The sequence below is a fragment of the Dendropsophus ebraccatus genome, chromosome 2 (genome assembly GCF_027789765.1).
Source record: "Dendropsophus ebraccatus isolate aDenEbr1 chromosome 2, aDenEbr1.pat, whole genome shotgun sequence".
Lineage (NCBI taxonomy): Eukaryota > Metazoa > Chordata > Amphibia > Anura > Hylidae > Dendropsophus > Dendropsophus ebraccatus.
Window position 1 is genome coordinate 20,907,665 of NC_091455.1, and position 19,647 is coordinate 20,927,311.

At 43.7% G+C, this 19,647-nt stretch overlaps 1 long non-coding RNA gene across 1 annotated transcript in view; it reads right to left on the bottom strand.

Annotated features, from left to right (window-relative positions):
• The window catches only part of LOC138784310 (uncharacterized), a 123,496-nt gene that overhangs the window by 50,823 nt on the left and 53,026 nt on the right, over positions 1 to 19,647 (bottom strand). Inside the window, exon 2 of the long non-coding RNA XR_011361812.1 lies at positions 15,698 to 15,871. This is a non-coding gene — a long non-coding RNA (uncharacterized lncRNA). The remainder of the gene's footprint in view (positions 1 to 15,697; positions 15,872 to 19,647) is intronic.

Sequence of the window (19,647 nt, forward strand, 5' to 3'; positions counted from 1 at the left end):
CATTGATGTACATTGTATTGATGCCCTCCTGGCTCTTATTGATGTACATTGTATGGATGCCCTCCTGGCTCTTATTGATGTACATTGTATTGATGCCCTCCTGGCTCTCATTGATGTACATTGTATGGATGCCCTCCTGGCTCTCATTGATGTACATTGTATTGATGCCCTCCTGGCTCTCATTGATGTACATTGTATGGATGCCCTCCTGGCTCTCATTGATGTACATTGTATGGATGCCCTCTTGGCTCTCATTGATGTACATTGTATTGATGCCCTCCTGGCTCTCATTTCAGGCTGTAAAATGTTGCAGAACACAAACCCAAGAATTAACAATTGCTTTGATAGTAAGGAGTTCATGAAATTACATTCCGAGTGGAGACACGTTGTCTAATAATTCTTCCAAAATGAAATCAACTTTAAACTAGAGCGGCATCACCATTGTAAGAAGAACATCACGTGCTTGGCTGGAGACACTGTCCACAAGAAGTCTTTATAAGGTATGAAGGGTTATATTTTTCTAATTTCTCTCTAAATTCTCAATTTGTTTCCAATTTTTTTAACGTTGAAAATTTTCAAATAAACTACAATGAAATGAAAGGGTCTGTCTGTTTCAGTTGATTAAGGCCACTGGCCCGAAACGCGTCCTTGTTTGCTGTTGATGACATGTGCACTGTCCCAGTGTCTAGCATGTGTAGGTCAGTATCTTTATGTATGTATGTATGTACGTACGTACGTACGTACGTACGCACGCTCTGGGATAAAAATGATTAGTCATTGGTCTAGCTAGGGGTAAAAATGAGTAGTAGGCCTAAGGGGTTAAGTAGGGGACAAGTGTTGAGGCAGTAAGGGTTAATTTTAGGTCAGAAGGAGGGGGGGGGGTGCTACACGGGAAAAATCCAGGAGTTGCTAGGTCACTTACCAGCTTCAGTTCCCACTGGACCAGATTCAGCCCACCCACCCTTATTGCAGTTTATTTGGTGTCCAGATGAGGGCTTTTCGTTTTGTTTTATTTTCATGTTACTCTGAGGGGGACCCATAAGAGGGATGGTACTCCCCCAGTTATTTGCTGGTAATGGTGGAAGTACGGTGTGGTTCCCACTGTGATAGGACCAGGGGAACAGAAGTGCAGTGCCAAGTGACATCTCAAGTCGGCACAGTGCAGCTGGGGATAGTTAAAGTAACTCTGTATCCACAATCTGTCCCCCCCAAACCGCTTGTACCTTCGGATAGCTGCTTTTAATCCAAGATCTGTCCTGGGGTCCGTTCGGCAGGTGATGCAGTTATTGTCCTAAAAAACAACTTTTAAACTTACAGCCCTGTGTCAAATTGGCATGGTCTAGAGTGTCTGTGCCCTAGGCTAGCGCCGCCCCTCTATCCCTCCTCCCCGCCCTCTTCACCATTAGGAATGCCCCCAGCATTTCTCCAATTCATTACTTATCTGAAAACTACACAGGTGCCTTAATGATCCAGCACCTGTGCAGCGTTCAGACAAGTGATGATTGGGAGAAATCCTGCCTGGGGGTGAAAAGAACGGGGAGGAGGGATGGAGAGACGCTGCAAGCCTAGGGCATGGGTTCTCTAGGCCACACCAATTTGACACAGGGCTGCAAGTTAAAAGTAGTTTTTTAGGACAATAACTGCATCACCTTCCCAACAGACCCCAGGACAGATCTTGGATTAAAGGGGTTATCCAGAGACAACTCTTGTCTCCAGTTCAGGTGCGGTTTGCAATTAAGCTCCATTTACTTTCAGTTTAAAAATCCCACCCAAACTGGAGACAACAGTGGGGGAAAGTGGCCATGTTTTTGTAGCGCTAAATAACCCCTTTAAGCTACATTCACTTCAATGGAACTGAACAGCAAAACCCCGCCCAAGCTGGAAACAAAAGTGGGGCTGTCTGTAATGACCAGTCAGGTACGAGAGAAGAGACACAGACAAGTGAGCCCTGAACTGACCCAATCCAGTGTCCCTACCTACTTACCCCAATCTGCCTTAGAAGACAGTGGGTAACTTGGAGACGTTCCCTACACTAGGTGAAACACAAGACAAACAAACACAATAAAGAAATGTCAGCAATCCATGTCATACACTGTCAGGTAGCAGAGGTACTGAGTCACAAAGCCAAAGCAAGGTCAGAAGACAGGCAGCAAACAAGGAAGGTCCAGGAACAAGCCAAAAGGTAAGAAACAGGAAACAATCACAAACCAGGGAGCTAAGACACAGTGTGAATACACACCAAAATACCCAGCAACTCCTGGAGACACAGACTGTTATATGAGGAACCAGGGAACTGGTTCAGGACTGGATTGGCCCAGCCCCTAATCTCCAACCAGAGACACCTGAAACACACACACACACACACACAGCAAACCTGCCTGTCACAGAATGCAAGCCAAACCAAGGTTAACCCTGCAATTGCCAGAAAACACCACAGAGGCAACCTGAGCAGAGAAATAGACCAGTGTACAGACTACCCAGTGCATAACAAAATTTTACCATCAGCGGCGTCTTGTCCGCACGCCCTGAGCCCAGGAGATCGGTTCTGATGCAAAGTCAGGTAAGTTGCTAACGCTGTCTCTGGGAGAAAGTGGCCATGTTTTTGTAGCGCTGGATAACCCCTTTAAAAGTAGCTATCTGACGGTACAAGCGGTTTGGGGGGAGTCAGATTGTGGGTACAGAGTCCCTTTAAGTACTGGTGCTGCTGGATGGTGCTTTGCCAGACTTCCCTAGATCTGATTTATATTGTTATTTATTTGTTACTTTTGAATCACTTTAATAAAAAGGCTGTTATGGCCAATTTGCGGGACCCGCCGCTGGAACTGGGCAGGTGAGTGGATGTCTTTTCCCTCGGCCACCTCGTCCTCGGTCCCAGCGCAAAAGTGCCCCCACGCTGGAGTATCCCTTTAAGGCTAGCCGGAAAGAACTCAGCAATGTCATGATCTCCTGACCCATCCAGCAGCATCGCCTGGTTTTGTTTCCATAAGGAGGGGGGCAAATATAGTACAAAATGTAAATCAGCCATGTAGTAGTTCTCAGGAATCTTGGACCATGCCATTTCCCTTTGGCTCGACTTGAATGTGTTCTGGAATGTTGTTACCATATCCAAGACTTCTGGAGAATTCTCAATAATATCACATGTAACACTCAAATGTAGCCTCAAATTAGAAGCAGATAAGTAGCAGCGAGCAGCTGTCACTTGTAGATGTGCCATGTATGTGACATGTCCTCCTCTGTAATAACCATGGAGACATCGCTGTCAGCTGTCACTGAGATACTTACAGATGAATGTGTTATAGCTTCTGAACTACAACATATTGTCTGTGAACTAGGATGAGTGACAGGAGCATGGTATTTTTACTAAATTGGACGATTTAAAGGACAATTCCAGTGAATAAAATAGTTTTATAATTTTGTAATATAAAATTATTATTATTTTTTTTAAATAAAGATTCTTTTTTAACATTTTTAGATTGAGCGGCAGCAAGAAGGTGAGCCATGGCCTCTCTGCTACCACCAGTTGCTCTGGTCGGAACTGCAGGGCGGCTCAAGCCCTGGTCTCAGCACAGCTACATATTGCTAGCACTGCTGCATGCAGATACTGAAGCTCCCCTACATGTTAGCATTAGAATATCTTTGTCTGTGCGCTGCAGCTGATGTGTAGTGTAGGAGAGTGAGACTGTATAACTGTCAATCATTGGTCACCCTGCTACACCGTGCCATGGCTGCAGCACTACTGGCACAGACAGCTCCCCCCAGTGTAATGTCTATTCTAAACGTAACATGTATTATATAGACATCAGGGAGGCTGCAGCACTCCTGTCACAGACAGCTTCCCCCAGTGTAATGTCTATTCTAAACGTAACATGTATTATATAGACATCAGGGAGGCTGCAGCACTACTGGCACAGACAGCTTCCCCCAGTGTAATGTCTATTCTAATGCTGACATGTATTATTTAGACATCAGGGGAGGCTGCAGCACTAGTGACACGGACAGCTCCCCCAAGTGTAATGTCTATTCTAATGGTAACGTATTATATAGACATCAGGGAGGCTGCAGCACTACTGGCACAGACAGCTTCCCCTAGTGTAATGTCTATTCTAATGCTGACATGTATTATTTAGACATCAGGGGAGGCTCAGTATCTGCATGCAGCAGCACTAGTATTATGTAACAGTGCTGGGACCAGGGCTTGTGCAACCCTGCAGTTCAGGGCACAGACAAACTAAAATGCTTGAATCCAGTGATAAGTTGGAGAAAATATCCATTCCAGTTTTTTGGTAAAAATCAGTGTGCACAGGAAACACAAACATGATCCCTAGAAAGACACCAATGCGGTTCTGGTCTGTTCAAACACTCCTATTCCTGACACAGCCATTGGTGGCAGCCCCCTCTTATTGCTGGCACCATATGTAATAATGAAAAAAAAAAAAAATTAAAGCATGTACACGTGTCCAAAGCACTGAAGTCATGTGTAGGTTCTGTGGGAGGGAGGAAAAGTACATACCGCGCCTGAGGGCTGTGGTCGGGAACCTAGGCACCCGCTGTCAACAGTACAACGAGAGAAAGGTTTCACACTACAAAAAAAGCAATTGCTAATGCAAAACATTCAAAAATCACAACAAAAAAATTAGATGATGGTAAAACCACTTTAAGTTATTTTAAGTGAAATTGTTGAGTTATTTCATGTTTTCACCTTCATTACATACCTGTTTAGAAAATAATTCTACTTTTATTTTTTTTCCTGCACTTGGTGTTTTTGTTGGCTTAAAAAAAAAATATATATATATATATATATATATATATATATATCATTTTTGCAATAAATTGTATTTTTGTGAATTTTAGAGGTCTATGACAAAATGTATGGGGTAAACATCAAACAAAACCCAGTACCTAGAGCATGCTGACTAAAATAAAGTAGACTCCAAAATGGACACATAAAGTGCTCTGACACCCTTACATCACTGCTAGTGATGAGCGAATACTGTTCGATCGAATAGATATTCGGTCGAATAGTTAGATATTTGAATATTCGATATTCGTACAAATATCCCGCGAATATTCAATAAATATTCGATAAGCGTTCAAATCCCCCAGCTTCTGGTTTTACCCTCCAAATAGTCAAATAGATGTTTTTCACTAATCAAATACTTGTTTCCACAGACTTTAAAGAGGACCTGTAACCCCCCCCCCCCCCCCCCGTGCCGGGGTGACAGGCTCCCGACCCCCCGTTAGAGCACACTATACTTACCTAATCCCGCCGGGTCCCGCTTCTGGAGATGGTCGGGTGACGGAGATATCAGCAGCTGCAGCCCGGCGCGCACGCTGAGAGATGAGTCCAACACTCATAGAGAATGACAGGCGAGTCCGACGCTCTGTCATTCTCTATGAGCGTTGGACTCATCTGAGGAGCGCGCGCGCCAGGCTGCAGCGGCTGATATCTCCGTCACCCGACCATCTCCAGAAAAGGGACCCGGCGGGATTAGGTAAGTATAGGGGGCTTGTGCCGGGGTGACAGGTTCCCTTTAATGGGATCGAATATTCAATCGAATATTCAAACATTTGCGGGATATTCTTACGAATATCGAATATTCGAATATCTCACTATTCGCTCATCACTAATCACTGCTAGATTTAGTCTCGGCACTGCTACATGTACACAGGCCACTGAACCTTCGCACAGTGACAGTGACTGTTTATATTATTTTATTGAGTATTTTTCTAGCTATAAATGACTGAAGAATATAAGAATTTCCTCTAAGCCCACATCCCACACGACGGACCTTCTGCGGCTTGTTTTTCTTTACCAGCTCTTTCAATGAAGCCAGATTCACTGTCTATAATAAACTTCCCTTGACTCAGCACAACCAAAAGCCACTGGCATTCTGCGTGTGCCCACAGACAATGGGGTTTGCCAAAAATGACCGGTTCATATGATTTCTCACGGTTATTTAGTATTTTGTGGAGACTGTGTGCTCAGCGGGTTCGAGGAATTGGCACAGACGCCCCAGAACCCATGTTGGGGGTCTTTAAGCCCTATCATCATCAGCATACCAGTCATTTTTTTTCTATGTTCTTTCTTTTAACCACAGAACATTGAAAAAATGTTGTTTTCATCGTAGAATATTTTCCCTCGTCGTAGTGTGTTTTCATTTGTTATTGTTTTGTGGAATTTCCGCTGTAGCTATAGCCATGTGATAAACATCCATCTATGCGCCATTCCCAAAATCCTAAAAATATTAAGAACAGCTTGACATGGGCCCTAGGAATTATAATTCTCTATCTATTCACCAAGATGACTTCTTACCGCAGACACACAGTTTGGCCACTAGGTGCCTCCCTTCTCTGATGTCCACTGCCTGTTGTCAGGGAAAATCTGTCTTTAGTAATAGGATTAAAAAACAGGATATGGGCCAGGATTTACCCTGTGCTATGTCCAGGAGAAATCATTTGCCATGTACCTGCAAGCTGACTCACTCTACCTGCTAAAAATGACATGTCAGTATTCTGCGACCGCTATTCAGTGAATAGCGTCTGCAGAAAACCCTGTCATTGCACACTATGGAGCGAGCGGCTCCCGGGTGTCAGTATAAGGTTTGGCTTTCGTCCAAATGTGTTAGTAAAACCGGTAACAGGGATATTATGTTACCAGCATAGAAAATGAAAAGCATGCTGGATGTGAAGTCCCCCCAGATACATGTATATTAGATCCACCCAATACGAGGGGATCACAGAGGCTGCAATCTAAATTAGAGATCAGGCAGATTGGAGGATCCGGGGTCACAGCTGATTTCTAAGAAGATCCTACTCTACCTAACCCTGCACTGTGCGCCCGGCCTGTGTATCATACTTCTATACACATGGCCCCTATTATGGCCTATTTGACACGCTCAATGATCTGAGGAAAAGTAGTCCAAGAAATAGAAAATGATATCACATGCTAGGATATTCCTTTCAATGTCTTCTGTACTGAGTCTCTACTTAATGTAATGTCTTAAAGATTTGTAATTTACTTCTATTTAAAAATCTTACGTCTTCAAGTACTGAAAAACTTCGTTTTTAAATAAACGGAAATTACAAATCTGTATAACTTTCTGACACCAGTCAATTTGAAAGAATTTTTTTTAATCACTTTTTTTCTAGTTCTCCTTTAGCCCCTAGACGTCCTAGGACGTACCAGTACGCCTTGGGTGCCTGTCCCCACACGACCCTGGGCGTACCGGTACGTCCTGTGCTATGAAGCGCTTCATAAGAAGGTGGGGGCCGGCTGCAGTGAGCAGCTGGGCCCTCACCGTTAATGACAGGCTGCAGAGATTGTGCTGCAGCTTGTCATTAACCCCTTAAACGGCGAGATCGTTTAAGTGTAAGTGACAGGGGCCGCCCCCTGTCACTTAACGATCATTTTACCGGACCGCCGGAGATCTCTTACCTTCCTCCGTGCGGTCCGATCAGCGCTCTGTTGCTTGAGTCTGCCACAGGCTTAAGATTAAAAAAAAAAAAGTAAAAATGTTTTTATAAATACCCCAAAGCCCCTCCCCCAATAAAAGTTAAAATCACCCCCCTTTCCCATTATATTAATAAAACTAAACATTTAATATACCGTAGCGTGCGTAATTGTCCGATCTATTAAAATAAATATATATATATATTTTTTTTTATATAAAAAGTGATCAAAACGTCCAACCAACCAACGCCGTCCTCTGTGTCATTTTGGGCCTGGTCCTCAAAGGGTTAAAGAGGTTATTCCACAAAAAATAAACGAAAAGTCTGTAACGATAGACACCACTGTTTTAGCATTTTCCTCCTTTTCAACCTATTTTTTTTTTACTTCTCTGCAGCTCCAGTCTCTTTACTTCCTGTGGGCGGGCCCCAGGGGGATCATGTGACCAGGAAGTAGTTGTATTTCCTATTTAAATGAATAGGAGTCCCTGCTCCTGTACAGCATACAGTGATGTACAGTGGATTGCTCTTTACTGTATGGTCTACAGAGGTACTTCATAATGACGCACATCCTAATACACCATGGGTCAAGAGCTTGGAACATGACCCAGGGATAGTTGGGCTGAATCCAAAATGGGCATCGATCCTGAAAAAATTTGATGATCTGACCAGTGGTGGTGCCAACCTTTAATTAACAAGTGGTGACACATGTGTCCATGTCATGTTTCGAAGTAATAGAAAGGAGTCTTTGAAACAAGTAACACAAGTCCTTAACAACCCGCAAGGGCTCCTAGACAATGGATGGATTTTCTCTTCTTGCAGTAGCCTACCCCTACGAGGCTGACAACACCATAAGCAGGGCTGCTCCTAGTTGAGGCAGACCATACCTTTTCAAGAGTAACACCATCAAAGTAAATGGTTATTGTGTCAAGAGAGTCCACTTCCTCGCGAGTCTTTGAAGCCTCTGAGCAATTCATTGAGGCTGTGAACGTGATAAGTGGAGAGCAGGCATCTGAAGGAATCGGCTATATAATGGTCGTCCTTCACATGTTTTGTGTAAAAGTATCAGCCCCCTAGATCTCGAACATATCTGAAGGTTACGGAGAGTTCACCAGGTTGAGTAAATGAAATCTGCCATGAGGTCATGTTTTTGACATTATATGCTGAAGTTTTTCATTTCAGCGGGGCAGAGACAAAAGTAATGATATCCATGTGTTGCAGTTTGATGACCATATGGAAGCCACTAGTTTTTATCACAGCCCCATGGTAATTGTCAGGATTTCTTCACTGACCAGGCCTGATGTCATTCTGCTAGCAGTAATATATATGCCTCCATTGTGCCTCCCTGGATGTGGACGGGATCACTCACCCCCAGCCATATCTTCAATGCAGCTTATATGTATTTATGACGTTGTCGTAGGACGTAATGCTAATACAGATGTAGCAGAGCTGAATCTGTCAGCTAAAGAAAAGCTGGTGCAAATTACGACAAAAAGTTTTTAGAAGTTCCTTATTAGCATAAAGTTCAGATTATGCAGGGCGAAAGATTTAAAGGATATGTAAAAATTTTCAGCTATTTTCTTATCTGTAAAAACAAAAGTTTGCAAAAATAAAAAAAAATTGCAAACTTCCAAGTGATCTGTGTATTCAGCTCCTGTGCAGCAAACAATGGGGGATATCAAGACTGTGTGGTTATGTGGCGACCTACGGTTTCGTGTATTCAGCACCTATGCTGACCGATGTCTGTCCATGCTGACGCGCTGAAACCCTGTGAGTTGTCTGACCCTACCATTTTGTATATGCAGCTCCAAAGCAGACATATGTTTCAACAAACGATGAAGATTTATCAAGGCTCCATGGTTATACTCAAAAAACTGTACCTAGGCGTAGTTTTGTGTGTCCAGTTCCTGTGCAGACTGATATACAGTACAGACAAAAGGTGGGTTCATACTGAGGAATTCTCGCGGATAAACTCCACGGAATTCCGCAGTATGTCCGCGCGCACAGCCGTGCGCCTTTCCGCCGGCTCCATAGACACCATTCTATGGGCCGGCATATTCCGCTATCCACCGAAAGAAGTGACATGTCACTTCTTTCGGCAGATAGCGGAATACGCCGGCCCATAGAATGGTGTCTATGGAGCTGGTGGAAAGGCGCGCGGACAGCTGACGGAATTCTGCAGAGTTTATCCGCGAGAATTCCGTAGTGTGAACCCACCCAAACAATGAGACCGATGTATCGAGACTCCATGTTTACATACAATGGCGGGCGTTTATTAAGACCTGCGTAGCGTATGCCGATCCTAAATAGATCCACGCCCCAAGGCCTATGTCTCGCCATGCTTACACTTGCGTGTTGTACTATCTTAGTATACAGCTCCTGTGCAGATAATAGGGGTAATGTATAAAGTCTCCTTGGTGACACACTATATACCAACTCTGTGTGTAGTCTAATCCTACCGCTCAATGCAGGAGATTTATCAAACATGTTGTAAAGTGAAACAGGCCCAGTTGCCCCTAGCAACCAATCAGATTCCACCTTTCATTCCTCACAGACTCTTTGGAAAATGAAAGGTGGAATCTGATTGGTTGCTAGGGGCAACTGAGCCAGTTTCACTTTACACCATGTTTGATAAACCTCCCGCTATGTATACAGCTCATGTGCAGGCCTATGTCTCGCCATGCTTACAGAGTAAAATCAATCTCTGTGAGGGAGATTTACCAAACCTTGTGTGGAGGAGCAGTTGCCCATAGCCATTTAAAAAAATGAAAGCTAGAATCTTGTTGCTAGGGGCAACTGCTGCTTAATCCATCTCTGTTTTGTCTCATCTTACCGTTTTGTGTATTCAGTCCCTGAGCAGACCTATGTGTAGACAAACAATGGGAGAAGGTGACCATGGGTGTTTGTACGCTGATCCTATGTTCAGCTCATGTGTTGGCCTATGGGCCCTATTACACAGAGCGGAATAGAGACAACAATTGTGTAATAGAGAGCCGTGTAATAGAGACAACGATCAGTCGATAAGTCGATAAAACGATCATTGGTTGATCGTTTCTTTTGGCCCATACCTAAAGTCATTGGCCGCTGACTGTGCATTGCTACGTGTAAGAGCTACGTGTAATAGTGATGCAGGGCCAATGGCTGATGATTTCCCAAACAGTTAATACATTACCTGTCCATGCTCCTGGTCTTCTCCTGTGCTCTGTATGTGTCTTGGCACCATGCGCTACAGCTTCAGAGCGGCCTGTCTCAGCTGACAGGCTGCTCAATCAATCACTGGCTGGGACCGCCATGGCCAGTGATTGGCTTAGCGGCCTGTTAGCTCAGACAGGTCGCTCTGGTGCCAGGACTGGAAGCCTGGACAGGTAAAGTATTAACTGTTTGGGCTGCATGGACATCTCTAATTATGTCCATGCAGACCTTGCTAAACAATTATCGGGCCGTGTAATAAGCCCAGTAAATGAGCGCTGATCTAGCAGATTGGTACTCATTTACAGTATTGATTGGACCTTCATTGGCCCATGTAATAGGACCCTTAATCTTGCAATACTTAAACACTAAAACCAGACCATGAGTAAAGTCATACCATACCATTTTGTGTATACAGCTAAACAGACCTATGTATCAATAAACCATGGGGCAATAGATGTCTATAGCAACCAATCAGATGCACGAGTACCCATTAAAGGTCACAAATAGAATCTTCATAAGCTTAGAAAAACAATACCCTTACCTATAAGTAGCACATTTAACACAAGATGGTATTTAGCCACCCAACATGTTTTTACTCAATGGGGATTCATCAGGGGACTGCATAAAGCTCTAATGGTCCTTTAAGACAGAATGATTATCGTTCGAATTTGCACGATAACGATCGCATTCGAGCGATAATCGTTCCGTGTAAACACATCGAACGATCAAGCGACGAGCGAGAAATCGTTCATTTTGATCCTTCAACATGTTCTCAAATCGTCGTTGATCGTTCGCAAAAAATTCGCAGATCGTTCCGTGCAAACAGTCTTTTAACGATTTCACCTATGTGTGAGATAGGCTTAAGCGATCGCAAAACGATTTCTCCGTACGATGTATAGTTCCGTCTAAACGCTGATCGTTATAAAAAAACACATCGTTCGTTCAAAATCGTTAATCGTGTGATCGGGCGAATTATCGCTCCGTCTAAAAGGACCATTAGATCCGGAACTCTGATATTTAGCTGGGCCTATGGTATGATGACGTGACGCACAGACAGGAGACTGGAACACTATGGTCAGTGCCATAAGTAGTCCTGTTCTATAGCTTTACCATTGTCGTTTGTTTTAAGGTGACTTTTTTATTATTACTATTATTTATTTATTTATTTAACTATGTTGCCTTATTATTATAGATGCATTGGGGCAATGGAAGGGTTGCAAAAGTATACAAATAATTTCAGCTCTGCTTCATCTGTATGTGAGTAATAAAACCCAGCAGACAAGATACGTAAGACCAGTGGATCCTGGTTTTCCTCCCTGGGATCAGTGACTCTGGCTGTCATCAGATCAGTTTTTATATCTGTCAGTGTATATTATTGCTGCACTTCTATATGTAGAGTGACTTATTGCAGACAAGGGACAGAGCAGGAATTAGCAGGAGGGAAATTGCTGTTGAATGATTTGTCAATGGAAGAACTAATACAGAATAGACAGCAAGAGCGGACGAGTAATAACGATATACAAATCTGAGACAAGAGTGACAGCCCACTCAGCCAATCACCGGCCGCAGCGCTTTCCAGTCTCAGTCAGTGATTGGCTGAAACAGAGTCAAGCATGCAGTGAAAACTGTATCCGAGGCTTTATTTTCACCAACGCATATCCAGTGGGTAACGCATCCTTACTCATGCCTGGCTGAGCAGGATTTTGGCGGCTGCAGGGGACACGAGAGACTGGAGACAGGGGACACAAAGGGAGCGTGGACAGGGTTTGGTTCGGACGATCTCGAACTACCCAGATCTAATTTTTTTTTTTCTTTTAGTTTTCTGGGGTCTGAATTATCTTTGAGTTCTAGTCTGAACTCTGAATTATTTTAGGGTTTGGTTTGAGGTCTACAGCAATTACTACAAGAACTTCTACTACTAGAAAATGTCTGATTTTATATAGAAGTACATGGGAGTTTTAAAGGGAGTCTATTAGAAAAAAAAATATTCCATTGAAGGGAACCTATCACCATGAAAATGCTATCGTAGTATAGTTCTTAATCCTTTAAGTTATCACTCATAGGCCCACCCACTGGACTCTTAAGCCAGGATCGGAGATCAGAGATTTCAATCAATAAATCAATTATACTGAATGGTTTTCTCAACAATATATACATGAATCTGTTCAGCTCCCCCTGCCCAATAACATGATGTTAGTAGATCAGACTACATGTACAATGTGACAGGTTCCCTTTAAGCTTTGGATTCATTATTACGCCGCACCATATGGCAGCACAGAGAGTACTAATGGAGTCCTAATGCAGGATTACATGTCTGTGCTCACAGTATTGCCATGTTCTAGGTCTTTATAATAATAATTTGGGTTTTTAACACCTATATTGATGGATCGTACTTTTTTTTTTTTACAATCTAACTTTTTATTACTCTTTGACCAGTTTCAGTCACCACATCATTACTATGTCACTTAACGGTGAGAACATAAAACCTCGAAGGAGGAGAAGGGGAGGCAGGGACCTAATAAAACAAACACAAGTCCAACGTGCTGTTAGTAATGAATGGAGTCGATACTTTACACTCGGAACGGTAGTTGTTGAATGGGTCGGTGTAGACAGAATTACTGGAGAAAGTCCAGATTCATGCACCCGGCTCTATGGGGTATTTATTTATGAAATATTTTTGTCCCGGCTGGCAGCGGGCTTATTATAACATGGGATTACATAATATAAATTCTGTGGGATCTCAGCAAAGTCTTCAGGAAACGATTTTCACCTGGATGGGAAACTACAGTATATCAGATGGGTTTTATAGCTAAATGGCTCTACTATATGACTTCTTTATATAAAGACTGTGACTGCAATAGGGCCCTTTGGTGGGCAGGGTCTCGGCCATGATTGGTCTCTTGGCTACTGCCAATAGTCCAAATAGAAGAGACAGGGTCCTAATGAACAGATTAGAAGATGAACCCCTACTATGGTGCTGGAGTTAGCCAGTTAGGACACAAGGACTCGTGTTTCCTACGCCATTCCCATCCCATTATCCTTGAGCTGATTCCCATTTGTTCCCTTACTATGCAGTTTCTTTGGAGAGAGGACTTCAGGAATGTGCAGTAGCCTGGTGTGAACTGGGCCTGGTTTTTGCTTTTGTGTGACACACCCGATTGCTTCTCAGCTTCTGGCAATGCAGGAGTTACACTGAACTCTGCTAGACTTGATTGCTGCAGCTGAGGAAGTCTTTTTAATTGATGTTTTCCTCTGCCTGTCTGGAACCTTGAGGATCAGAGCGCCGGTCTTGATCCTCATAAAAGAAAGCAGAGCCAGTCTCTCAGCGCTGACTATTAAGGTTCATACCCTGATCCCATCTCCCCCTGTCTTTTCCTGCGATCCCCGTACCTAATCCCTCTGCTCGATTTACCTGTCACCTGACCTCCAGCCTGACCTTTGACTATCCGATTGTTTACTGATTGTTTTATACTGTTCCCGTTTGGTTTGGACTTAGGCTTGTTCGACTCTCCCTTTGTGTTTGTTCGTCTGTCTCGTTCTGTGTTACACCTATACCAGAGCAGGGACCACCTTCGTGGTTGTCCGTGGCTTTCTAGGGCCGTTTGAGGCAAGTAGGTAGGGACAGTGGGTGGGCTCAGCCTTAGGGCTCACTGTCGTGTCTTTTCCCTACCTCCTTGTCCTGACACTCTTGCTACCCAATAGGAAACAGAGTAAGACCAATGAGGACTGAGTCTCTACTATCTGGGGGCTCAAGTAGAGAAAGAAAAACAGTAGTAACTTAAGCAATGGGCCAAGAGTTTTGCCTAAGGGTTTTGAAATGGGCGTAGATGGGGTAAACTGGTACCAGGCTCTTCTTTCCTAGGTGATACAACCTAGTGGCAATTTATTCAATATGCAGATTAGGAGTTTTGGTGCACTGGGGGCAGGACTACCACGCTCAGGACACCAATCTGCCATGCTGACCCTCCTCTCTTCAAGGATATTTATCCAGTGTTCTTCATTGATGATTTCCGGAGTGATGTCACTGCAGAGAGCGACCCCAGTAATCATAAGGAGTGGTGGGCTGCATCAGTGCAACAAACCACATAATTTGCATATTGAATAAATTGCCACTAGGTCAAAGAGAACTGAGACAACTGCCTCCAGTCCTGTCCTGAGCAGGAGAGGTTTTCTATGGGGATTCATAGAAAACCGAGACAGAGTTCCTTTCTCGGCCAGAGATGTCAGCAGAGAGCACGGTGTCATACTGAAAATAAAACAACATTTCCTGCAGTACATATAGCAGCTGATAAGTATGGGAAGACTTGAGTTTTCTTAATAGAAGTAAATTACAAATCTATATAACTTTTTTTTATCAGTTGATTTAAAAGAAAAAGATTTTCGCTGGACAACCCCTTTAAGCATTGAACAACAATATTGTGTGGGAATGGAATGAGTGCAACTTAAGGCTGGGTTCACACTATGTATATTTGAGGCTGTATTTGTGAGGCTGTATAGCAACCAAAACCAGGAGTGGATTGAAAACACAGAAAGGCTCTGTTCACATAATGGTGTAATTGAGTGGATGGCCGTCATTTAATGGCAAATATTTGCTGTTATTTTAAAACAACGGCTGTGGTATTGAAATAATGGCCGTTATTTACTGTTATATGGCGGCCATCCACTCAATTTCAACATTGTGTGAACAGATCCTTTCTGTGTTTTCAATCCACTCCTGGTTTTGGTTGCTATGAGGACCTGACATGAGGACCAAATACTGCCTGAAATATACATAGTGTGAACCCAGCCTAGCATGCGCGAGTCATTGAATATTGGTGGCTGAAGAAGTTGGATGCAGCCCTAGGGAGTCTAGGATACATCCTTTGGCCTTAAGGGCTGCATGCATCTTCTTTAAATGCCAAATGATCGGACTCAACCCTCCCTTGCCCAGACACTTGTCCCCTCTGAATAACTCTGTTAACTCTGAATACCCCTTTAAGTTAAAGGTGAAGTTTGGCCCTGGCAAAGATGAGAAAGGCGGCAGGGGGAGGGGAGAATATAACAAGCTATCTTTTCTTACCTCTCCCCATGCCCATGATGATCAGTGTGACCGGCCCAGGATCCCCACTGGAAGGCATTTCCCCCCGAGTTGTGCTGCCCATCCCGGCTGATGGAAAGCCAACTTAGCAAATCCCGAGCCAGTCCGTCCGGATATCCTGGAGCCCAGCGGGAGTCCCGCAGTAGCGATTCAGAGCTGGAGAGACATGGGGAAAGGTAGGTTAGTATTTTTTTGTTATGTTCCCCCTGTTCCCCCCAATTTTGAAAAAAAAAAAAAAAAAAAAAAATATATATATATATATATATATATATATATATATATATATATCCTGAGGCTGGAGTTTTCCTTTAAAAAGATATATGAATTGCTATATAACTTATACATATACTATATACAGATTACTAATACAGCTGTCTAAAATTGGCAACTTGGGTGATTTCTATGATTACTGCCCGGGGCCTCATTTTCTATAGACCCAGATCTTGTTGTTACTATAATTTTATATGAAATAAATGAACACTGACAACTTAAAAAAATCCCTCTACATTTCATGGTCAATAATACGGCCAAGAACGTCATGGTCATAGTCTATAACTCAGCAGTAGGAAGCTCAGCTCTGGTATGTACGCAGGTGCCGACAGCTCATCAGCCCATGCTTTCCGGATTTGAAGTTGTGAAAAAAGCCCTGGTCGGTATGAAAATTCTATACGATATTCTCTAGGTGCAGCATTTTCTTTATCCTTTTTTTGTATCAAGTGAAAAGTTTTTAAATGTGAAATTGAGATTTGGAGCATATTGATGTACGTGGCACAGCCTCAATGCATTGATATGGAGCATTCTCAAATCAATACTTGGGGTTAAAGGAGATATCCAGTGAAATTTTTTACAAAATTATTGTATTGCCCCCTAAAAGTTATACAAATCCCCAATATACACTTATTACGAGAAATGCTTATAAAGTGCTTTTTTCCCTGCACTTACTACTGCATCAAGATTCACTTCCTGGATAACATGGTGATGTCACTTCCTGGATAACATGGTGATGTCACTTCCTGGATAACATGGTGATGTCGCTTCCTGGATAACATGGTGATGTCACAACCCGACTCCCAGAGCTGTGCAGGCTGTGGCTGCTGGAGAGGATGATGGCAGGGAGACACTGAGGGACACAGGACACTGAGCATCCATCTGCCATCATCCTCTCCAGCAGCCACAGCCTGCACAGCTCTGGGAGTCTGGTCGTGACATCGCCATGTTATCCAGGAAGTGACATCACTATGTTATCCAGGAAGTGACATCACCATTTTATGCAGGAAGTGACATCACCGTGTTATCCAGGAAGTGACATCACCATGTTATTCAGGAAGTGACATCACCATGTTATCCAGGAAGTGACATCACCATGTTATTCAGGAAGTGAAGCCTTGATGCAGTAGTAAGTTCAAGGAAAAAAGCACTTTATAAGCATTTCCCGTAACAAGTGTATATTGGTGATTTGTATAACTTTTGGGGGTAAATACAATACTTTAATTTAAATAAATTGCCGGACTTCTACTTTAAGGAGAGAGAAAACTATTGTCCACAGTTTAAAGGGTTGTCCAAAAAGCTAAATTTTGTAAAACCTCATACTTATATGTAAAAAAAAGAACAAATATGCTTTTTTTTTTTATTTCTTCATTCCCTTCTGAACTATGACCCTGCTGTTGCCATGCAACAGTGCACACATTTTCTCACAATCCTTGTTTTTTGCAGGCTCAGTGGAGACAAACTACCAGTACTTCCTAGAGATTGCAGTTGTACTCATGTAGGCGTACATTTACTCACCTGGCTTCTGGGCACCAGTCCACCAAGCTCTGTGAGGGGGCAAATGCCAGTGACCCTACCCCTGGACCAGCCTGCCCCTGGTGATGTGTAGGGAAGTAGCACATCACCAGGGATCAGACTAGACTTGTCCTCAGAAGGGACCTGACCATTTTGCATTTACCAGAAATGCCAGATTGCCAGTCCCATCCTGATTTCACATAATGCATCAGTTTAGACCTATCTTTCTTAATGGGACAAACCCTTTAACCCCTTAGTGACCCATGACGTACCTGGTACGTCATGGTGCCGCGGGGGGTGTTTAGAGAGGGGTCCCGCAGGGACCACGCTCTAAACGGCACCGATCCCGGCTGCAATCTGGGTCCCGTTGCCGCGCCGGCTAATTAAGCACTTAACCCCTTCCCGCACGAGGACGTAACGGTACGTCCTCGCGCGGGTGCGGGCGTGCAGAGCGGGGCCGCGCGGCGACCCCGCTCTGAACCGCGGGGGTCCCGGGTGCCGCTTGTAGCCCGGGACCGTAGGTATTAGCGGGCACGGTCCGATCGCCGTGCCCGCTAATACAGTAATCAGATGCAGCTGTCAAACATGACAGCTGCATCCGATTACCGGATTCAGCTTATCCCTGGTGTCTAGTGGCGGAGATCGCTCCTCCGGGACGTTGTCCCGGTGGAGCGATCTCCGTTTCTGAAGCCGGCCGGGGACCGCTCCAAGATGGCGCCGTCCCCGGCTCGGCACTCGTTTACTTCCGGCTGCAGCAGCCGAAAGCAAACGAGTGCCTATCTCATGGATCTCTGCAGCATATCTATGCTGCAGAGATCTCTATGAGAGATCAAAGCACTTATACTAGAAGTCCCCCAGGGGGGCTTCTAGTATAAGTGTAAAAGTAAAAAAAAAAGTATTGTTATAAGTAAAAAGCCCCCTCCCCTAATAAAAGTCAGAATCACCCCCCTTTTCCCAGGTTATAAATAAAAGTAAATAAATAAACAAATAAATAAACATGTTTGCTATCGCCGCGTGCGTAATCGCCTGAACTATTAATTAATCACATTCCTGATCTCGCACGGTAAACTGCGTCAGCGCAAAAAAATCCCAAAGTGCAAAATTGCGCATTTTTGGTCGCATCAAATCCAGAAAAAATGTAATAAAAAGCGATCAAAAAGTCGTATATGCGCAATCAAGGTACCGATAGAAAGAACACATCATGGCGCAAAAAATGACACCTCACACAGCCCCATAGACCAAAGGATAAAAGCGCTATAAGCCTGGGAATAGAGCGATTTTAAGGGACGTATATTTGTAAACAATGGTTTGAATTTTTTACAGGCCATCAGATACAATATAAGTTATACATGTTATATATCGTTTTAATCGTAACGACTTGAGGAACATATATAACAAGTCAGTTTTACCCCAGGGCGAATGGCGTAAAAACACAGTCCCCCCAAATAAAAGAAATGCGTTTTTTTTTTCAATTTCACCACACTTTGAATTTTTTTCTGGTTTCGCAGTGTACTTTATGCAAAAATTCAGCCTGTCATTGCAAAGTACAATTAGTGACGCAAAAAATAAGGGCTCATGTGGGTCTCTAGGTGGAAAAATGCAAGTGCTATGGCCTTTTTAACACAAGGAGGAAAAAACGAAAATGCAAAAACGAAAATTAGCCTGGTCCCGAAGGGGTTAAATGCAGCTGTCAAACCATTGAGATGCTTCATTCATAATCTCCCTGGTGTCTAGTGGGTCGGATCTCCCCCCCCCCCCCCCCCCCCCGCGATGCGATCGCGGGGGGGAGATCCGTTCTTCTGCCCGTGCCGGGGCTCAGGGTCACGATGACGCTGATCCCGGCTCGGCAATAGATTGCTGTGGCCTGCAGCAGGCCATAGGAATCTATCACCGAATTACAATGATCTTTGCTGTGTATAAACACAGCATTGATCTCTATGAGAGATCAATGCTTTGTATATACAAGTCCCCCAGGGGGACTTACAGTTAATGTAAAAAAAAAAAAAAAGTGTTTTTAATAATAAAAAATCCCCTCCCATAATAAAAGTCCAAATCACCTCCCTTTTCCCATTTTATAAATATAAATAAATAAATAAACAAACATGTTTGCTATCGCCGCGTGCGTAATCGCCCGAACTATTAATTAATCA